Below are 8,138 nucleotides of genomic sequence, written 5' to 3'. Positions count from 1 at the left end.
AAAAGCATGAAAGGATGGACCAAGATTTTTCAGAATCCTGAAAAGCCTTGGTCCATCCTTTCATGCTTTTGCATTTCATGCTTTTGCATTGTTGTTTATACTGTTCAGAACCTTTAGCTGTGATGCAGAAATAGTGAATTCCTGAAAGCTCAAGAACCTTTTGATATATCCACAGAATTCTGTGTCTCGTTTATATTGATGAAGGATGGTAAACAGAAAAGAGATGCTTTAAAAAGACTGTTTTTTTCTATTCTTTAAACTTATCATCTGTATTCTTTAGGAATCAGCTATCAAAAATGCTGAGTATGAGTTAGTCTGCAAGTAATAATGCACTTTGTGTACATTAGGAATTCAGCAGAGTTCTCAGGACTATTTGAGATATATAAAAATCTCCAGGAGATCCCTTTCAATATCCTTCACAAGCCCTTTGAGACTCAACTTCAAACACTAGAGGGCTCAAGAAAAGCTGCTGATTTTTTCCCCCAAGGTTCTAATCACTATAAATGGTGTCTTTCTTTAAGTCATGCTCACATTGACCTCACAACCATCCTCAGAATGACACCTTATTAGAGTCATAACAGAATGCATGGAAAAACTCACAAACAAAACATCTCATTCCTCAAACAATTGTAAATAAAGCAAAATACTGATGGTTGTGACAACACTGCAAACTCTGTGTTTAGCACTTCTGCTTGGAAGATACTGGAAATCCTCACTTGATGAAATCCTCACTTGATGAAATCCTTGCTTAGTCATCTCTGGCATAAATTAAAATTTTAATAGAAGTTAATCACAGAAACATTGCTATAAAAATTGGCAAACATTGCAACATTGCCTTCAAAATAAGCATTGCAAGATTTTTCCACCTTACAGAAGCCGAAGTAAGAAACTTTAAGATAAGTAACATTGAAAAAAGAAAAAAGAAAACTGGATTGTGTTTGGTGAGAAAGAAATGAAGAAAAATTTACTGCAAGAGGGGAAATTACAACCTTCAATAATTAACATTTAATTTTAGGCATCTAATTAGTAATTATACAATAACATTGTGCCTGTTCCAAAGCTTACTGAAGCCATAGATTTTCCCTTTAATTTCCATTGTGCCATAAACAAACACACCAATGCAGACAAGGATTATTTGCAATGCAACACTCTGAAGGATGCCTCAGCAGTGGGCACTAATAAATAAATAAATGTGTCATGACAAACACTGTCAGGCTGGATCATGGCTTTACAATGATTTGCGTGCAATAATAGCAAAATGCAGTAGAACAGATTTGGAAAGGGAACAATGTTCATGTGTGAGAGGATCTCAGATTGTAAAAGACAGGAGTGAGAAAAGGAAAAATATTACTCTTTACAGTTTTGTTGATAGACCTTTTAATTGCATTAAATTCCAAAGACTAAGCAGCAGATGTTTTATAGGAACACAATCCATATAATGCCATCAGATGTGAGGAGCACATTCAGGTGTTTCCTTATGTTATATACATGTATTTAAAGTGGGATACAGAAGCTGTGATAGTATCTTACAGATCTCAGTAGGAACTGAATTGGGGTTTAAGTCCAACCTGTAAACTACTTGAGTTCATGTGTAATTTTCAGTCCATTGAAATGACTATACATACATATGCATATTTCCTATTTTTTATTTATTTTCCATCACTCATGGATTTGCTCTGCTACACAGGTGTCCATAGTTATTTTAACCTGGCTGAAGCCATTAATGGGATTTTTTATTACTATATATATGCCCTTATGCCTTAATTAAAAAAAAAAATCTGTGTTAAATTTTTTCCCCCATTATTAAGAAGTAGAGCATGCAAGTCTTTGAGTTTTCTGGCTAAAATCTTGTACTTCAGGTTGTTCATTCTCCTTCTGGGTATTGTACTTGTGCCCATGGGAAGCAGCTGTGTGTAATGAGCTGGAGCACAGCAAAGCCAATAAAACAGGAACTCTGCATTATCAGCACATATATGGAGTGAGGGTGGACTGGGGCTTAAACCAATTCCTATTTTTCTTTTGGAATTGGAATATTTTCCTCTAATATTTACTGTATTGTTAAATTTCTACAAGATTAAACACTTAGTCACTCATTTGTTGGTTAATGAGGAATGCTGACTGTACTGTTTTACTGTCCCTTCTTAAAGATTTTTTTCATATTTCAGGTCCAAAATAGGAATTAACTTGAATGGAACAACTCTATTGACAGTTCAGAGCCATTGCATTCAGCTGAGCAGGTTAAGCAGTGCCTGTAAGAGAAGATCAGGATTGTCCTTCTTCCTTAGCTCTCCTTGCAGCTTGTTCTGAAACCTTCCCCAGCTCCCAAAAAAATCTGAACTATGAAGTTACAGGGAGTAGACAATTTAGAAATATCCCTCTAAGTAAAAGGTAAGCTGTTGCAGTTGCCAGTAGTATTGTTTTATTTAGTAAAATTAGATACTCTCACTTTTATAGAAGTGTTCATTTAGGAGTTTTATAAATGTTGCTACATAAGTTTCCCCTTGTTGTCCACCAGAATTACTTTTCCTTTAAAAAAAATCAAAACATAAAACCTGAAATGAACCCTTCCATATTCTTTGAATTTCATACATTTGAAGCATGGCTCTATTAAATATAACACTGTATAAAAAAGAGATGCATTAAGCCAGCAGTTCTCTCCTGAGTATGTACTTGCTTTAGTAACAGACATGAGCTAGTGCTGGTTTTTTACTTATTTTAGGAAATGACACAGGTATGAGATACAATAGATTTTTTTTTTCATTGTTAAGTATTTATTGCATTTCAACTATTAAATTTTGCAGTAGCCTATGGAATAATGTCTACTTTAAATGGTCTGGAATACTATTGGTTCTAATTATTTATTTAAGAGCCCATGGAATAAAAAAATGCAAATTAAAAATACTGAAGTTCCCCACTTTACCTCACTGTCTGTTCCCCCTTTTGGCCACTGTTTCACCGAGATGAAAAGAGAGACAGGAACAAATGGAGGGCAGATTGCACAGTAAGCTAGAGGGGGGTGATTGAAACACTAGAGCTGAGGAAGGTGAGATTGGGGTAAAAAATAGTGCTTGCTTATGTTTTACTTCTGTCATTTCCCTTTGCTCAGGTCAAGGTGTGCTGAGGAGGCCTGAGCTGACCCCACAGAGCTTTGGCTGTTCCACACCCCTGTGAGCTGTTCTAGGAGAGGGGAGAGGAGCAGGACAAAAGTGAATATCCCAACAGAATGATGAGGAAAGCAGGGGATCTGCTGCCTGAGCAGTGCTTTACCTGCAGTTATTTCCAACAGAATTAAACAAGAGCTAGACTGACTGCCTTCAGCTTGTCTCACCACACTTTCATATCAGATGAAAGATGAATCCTTCACAGAGGTATAATTCCTCACTGATTCCTTGGGCGTACAAACAATATTTTCTCTGTATCCCCTGCACAGCAGCCATAAGCTTTGGTTTCCAAATTTCCAGCATTAACATGCTTGAGTATTTTTAACATGTAAGAGCACAAAATGTAAGTTAGATAAATCAGAATATTAATTTAGGTTTGTATCACTGTTGAATTTCTTTAATTTTCAAAGATGAAGATGAGATAAAGAATAATATACCACCAACAAGGGCAGAAATCACCTTTAAAGTAATTATCACTGACTAAACCAGAATATTTCTTATAATAACTGTTCTGATTGACACCCTTGCTAATTGTGATGTACAGTATAAGATACCTCAAATGAACCAGGCACCAGTGCATGGTACTGTCACACTGTTTGGAGTTATTTAAACAAAGGTTATTTTCCAAGGATTGTTTATAGAAATCTCCTGGAAGTACCTTTCTGTTAAATGTGCTGATGTGTGAGACTTCAAAGTTTGCTTCCTTCTACCTGGGAGCAAACCCCTGTCAGACCAGGAGGTCTCTGCAGAGGAGTGTTGCCCTGGACACTGGATCTAGGTCAGTCCATCTGTGGCTTTCAGAGCTCCTGACCTTGGCAGATGTGGGCTCGCTGATTTTGTGGCAGTTTTCTGCTCCAAAGCCTGGGAGCCTTCACATCCCAAGCCACAGGGCTGCAGTCCAGTGATGTCCTTCCCAAAACTGGGCAATCTGGAAGACCAGGGTTGTCAGCAGCCCTTTAGGCCAGATGCTGGGCAGCTCACCAGGAGCCTGCCTGGCTTCTGCTGGAAGCTGGGCACAATGGAATCAGATACATTTTCTTTGCCAGATCTGCACATTCTGACAATGTAATTTGTTCTTCTGATTAGTTCTGCTGAGGTAAAAATAGTTTGGGTTTCACACACAGAGAAATGTGACAACTAAAACAAAAGATACCGAAGTTATGGAGAATTACACTCCATAAAAGAAATAGAAAAGGAATAGGAAAGACAAGCAAGAATGAGTGGTTTCTTTATGTTTTTTGAGCATATACAAATAATTGAAAAAAATTGGGAAAAGGTTTACTAAGATTTAGTGTTGGACATATGTATTTGTCGTGTTTTGTGTACTGAATGTGAAAACAGCAGTCTGCTTCTCACAGATATTTTATTATTAAGGCAGTATGAGGATGGAACATAGTTTTGAGAAAAGTGAGTGTTTAGAGAGTAGTTTAAAGTCATGCAAAAATCTTTATTTAAAAAAACCTTAAATTAACGTGTCAGTCACATGTCAAAAAACTTGATCATGTGAAGACTTAGGGGCTTAAGAGAAGCTTTTCTGTAAAGGTTTTCAAACTGTTTAGGGACTTTATTAAAAATGTGTTCCTATTGGTAAGCAGGAAGGCACCAGCCAGGGAAAACAGAGTATACCTTTAGAGTGTGATTCAGTGACAATTGATCGTGACTGTGTTGTCTGATTTCAGCACACCTCAGGTTTAACTCTCTGATATGGCTGTGTAGCTGATTTAATTTGGTTATAAGTGATGTAGGAGGAGGTGTTTCCAGCTGCATAGGTATGTCCATTTAGGTACATATTTATAATTAAAACATTTGCTCTAACATTCTAGGACTTGTATATAGCACACCATGCTTAACAGCAGAAAGGGTCTTCCAGCTGGTTGAAATAATCTGGAAAGTAATTGTTATAAAATAATGAAAGATACTGAAAATGTCACTAGCTTTTCCCTTTCGGAGGAAGAATTATTCTTTTACGATGACAGAAGGTGTTTCTTGCACTTATTTCAGTGCTACATCCCAAGAAAAATTTGTGGCTTATAGAGAGAAAGCTGCATAAAGAACTAGCAAGGATTAGACAACAGCAGCTGTACTTCTGAATAATTTAGGTTTAATTTGCAAAATTATACAGGAAAGGATTATCACTTGTACTTGCATTTGAGAAAATGGAGCTACAAGTGTTGTTATGAAAAGTGACAATGTACAAACCATCCCAAATCTCATGGGGGCTGTTGTGTCACTCTGGGCTGGATCCTGCAGAGCTGCTTGCCCAGACACTTGTAGAATCCTGAGTGAGGAGAAAATAGTGTAGGAAGAGCTTCCTTTGTCTGGATATGCAGCAGAGCAGAGCCCTTCTGGAAGGTTTAAACTTGTGCTTGAGAGGAATGCCAAGTGCACCTGGTGACACATACAACATCTTGCTCCAGAGGGGTCAATTAATTCTGTTATGATTATATATTTACAGTTATTTATAGTAAAAGATCTTAGGGGACTTCCAGCCCCTTTCTCCTCCTGGAAAGCCAGCTATTGAGTATGTGGCAGTCAAGAGCACTCGCTGCTTCAGGCATATTTGCCTTTTGATCAAAAGCAAAGTTGATTGTCCCACTTTTCCCTAAGCCATCCTGCTCTTCAGCTACAAGGTATATGCAAACCAGGAAGAATGTCTTGTTCTTCTCTCCTGCCTCGATATTGACATTGCACTCCCATAAGGTTAAGGCAAGATTCTCCTCAGAATGTTCCCTGCTCGTATTTCAGAGGAATTCTAATTTGTACACTGCAAATTTTGCATCAAATACTTGCCAAGATGTTTCTGTAAAAAATGACGTTTATATATAAATCACTAAGTTACAGACTGTTACAATTCAGTAATTTCCAAACATGAGTTCACAGCACTGACAGAGATTCTGATTTTATCTTGGCCTTGCCATCACCTGGTTGCACAGGTGAACATCAGTAACCAGCAGGTTGGTTGAGCCTGATGCTGTGTGTGACCAGGAGATATCTGTGGTCACGTGAGATCTCTGGAAATGATGCTCACCTGCACTTCATGTTTGCAAAACTGTGTGCAGACTGTGAGTCTGGGCAGGAAATTACTCTCTTGGTTTTAAATCCTGGATTTTCCAGAGAAAAGAGGGAAACTTCAAGTTACTGTAAGAAAAGATGTGCACTTGTAATTCAAGGCAGGACAAAAAAAAAAAAAAAAAAAAAAAAAAAAAAAAAAAAAAAAAAAAAAATCTTCCTTTAGTGACAAATCCAAATTTAGAGGTAACAGAAAGAAAAGTTTTTGTAAATGGGAGAATGGTCTGGACATTCAGAGAAGCCTGATGAGACCTCAGAGAGTGTTGTTCAACAGTCAGAAAAAGGAAGGAAATTATGTGTAAAGTTTATTATATTCTATATCTCAACAAACCTGTGAAATAGAAGACCTGAGGAGTTTGTACTGTAAAGCCATCATGATCAGGATTTCTGGAGGTGGGCTGAAGTCAGAAGGATTCTGACTATACAATATCCAGGGCACCAATTCAGATTCCCACTGATTTGCAGAGTTGCTAATAGGATTAGAGAGTCTCAAGTATTTCTCTATGATTACCATAGGGCAGTGAACTAGAAAACAATATCCTTTTATTTTTTAAATAATCAATAGTATAAGGTCTCTATTTTTGTCTAAAAAACCCCTTGTACAATCTCCCAGTTTCCTGTCTACATGCTGATTAGGATAATGTAGGTTGAATTCTGCATTTGAAATCAAGAATGAGGCTGCTCTTTAGTCTGTTAAAACCACATGTGTGTTTAAATTACTTATCTGTTGAATTGCTGATGCAGAAGTGAAAGATAGTATTGTTCCTCGTTCCTTGCAAGATATAATATAGTTCTTGGTATGTTTTTACAGAGGGAAATCCTAGTGGAGGTAGAAAACAGAACTCACTAAAATGCTCTCACAAAATGGTTTGATCAAAATTTGACCAAATACTAATTGTAAATTCCTTGTAGTATCCTACTAATTAGGAATCTCTTGGGGAAAAAAATCCTTTTATCTTGAAGCCATGTAAATCTCTGTGACCAAATTATGGGTTCTTCCCATCCTATTCCATTCTTTATTGCCCTTGCTCTGTACATATCTACAGACCTCACAAATTTTCTATTTTAAGGCCAAAAAAAAAAAAAAATCCCCACAAAAGCACTGAAGAAAACATCCCAACAGAAGGCTGCTTTTATAGAGACATTTCAATGTGAGGTGTAAATGGAGAGAATAGATTCATGTGTGAAGTTGACAATTTGTATCCCCTCAATTGCTCACAGGATAAAATGGAGACGGTCACTCCCCTCTAGTAATAGTAGAGCACTTGGATTTTTCATTCTGAGTCTCCCATAGGCTTCCTACTTCATCCTTTCCCCAAAAAGATAACCAGTTTCTCTAAAAGGAAGGCACAATTTTGTGTCTATGAACTTTTTCACAGCCTAGGGTGGCACACATAAAGGAAATACACTGTTTTATATGAAATGTAAATATTATTCAGTCTCATGAAGTTTGAGTAATGTGACCAATAAGGAGTATCTTTTATTATTTTGCTGTTCTTTAATCTTAAACGATTCATGTACTACATAAACACAGCCAATTCCCATTTTATATTGTGTTGGACTTTATTCTTGAAAGCGCTGATCTGTTTTGAAGAGGAATTGCATAATCTAGTAACTTTTTCTACAATATCCCTGATTTATGTAGTCATAACATGGCAAAATTTAGTTTTATTGGGTTTTTAGTTTTACTTCAAAAATCCAAACAGGCAAATAAATGTTGGATTATATTTCTCTCTGGTTATCACCAGAAACATTCTTGAGTCAAACTACATTTCGTCAAGAATTTTTTTACCTTCAGAAATCGGGAGGTAAAAGGGAGCTTATTAATTGTGACCAAAGATGGGATTTTAGGTCAGTGACAGCGCCCAAGGGCGAGCTGAGAGCAAGACTGGCATTTTAGACTAGTCA

The sequence above is a fragment of the Zosterops lateralis genome (genome assembly GCF_965231275.1).
Source record: "Zosterops lateralis genome assembly, chromosome: 12".
NCBI classification, from domain to species: domain Eukaryota; kingdom Metazoa; phylum Chordata; class Aves; order Passeriformes; family Zosteropidae; genus Zosterops; species Zosterops lateralis.
The sequence above is the reverse complement of the archived record's forward strand: the minus strand, read 5'-3'. Positions refer to the sequence as shown.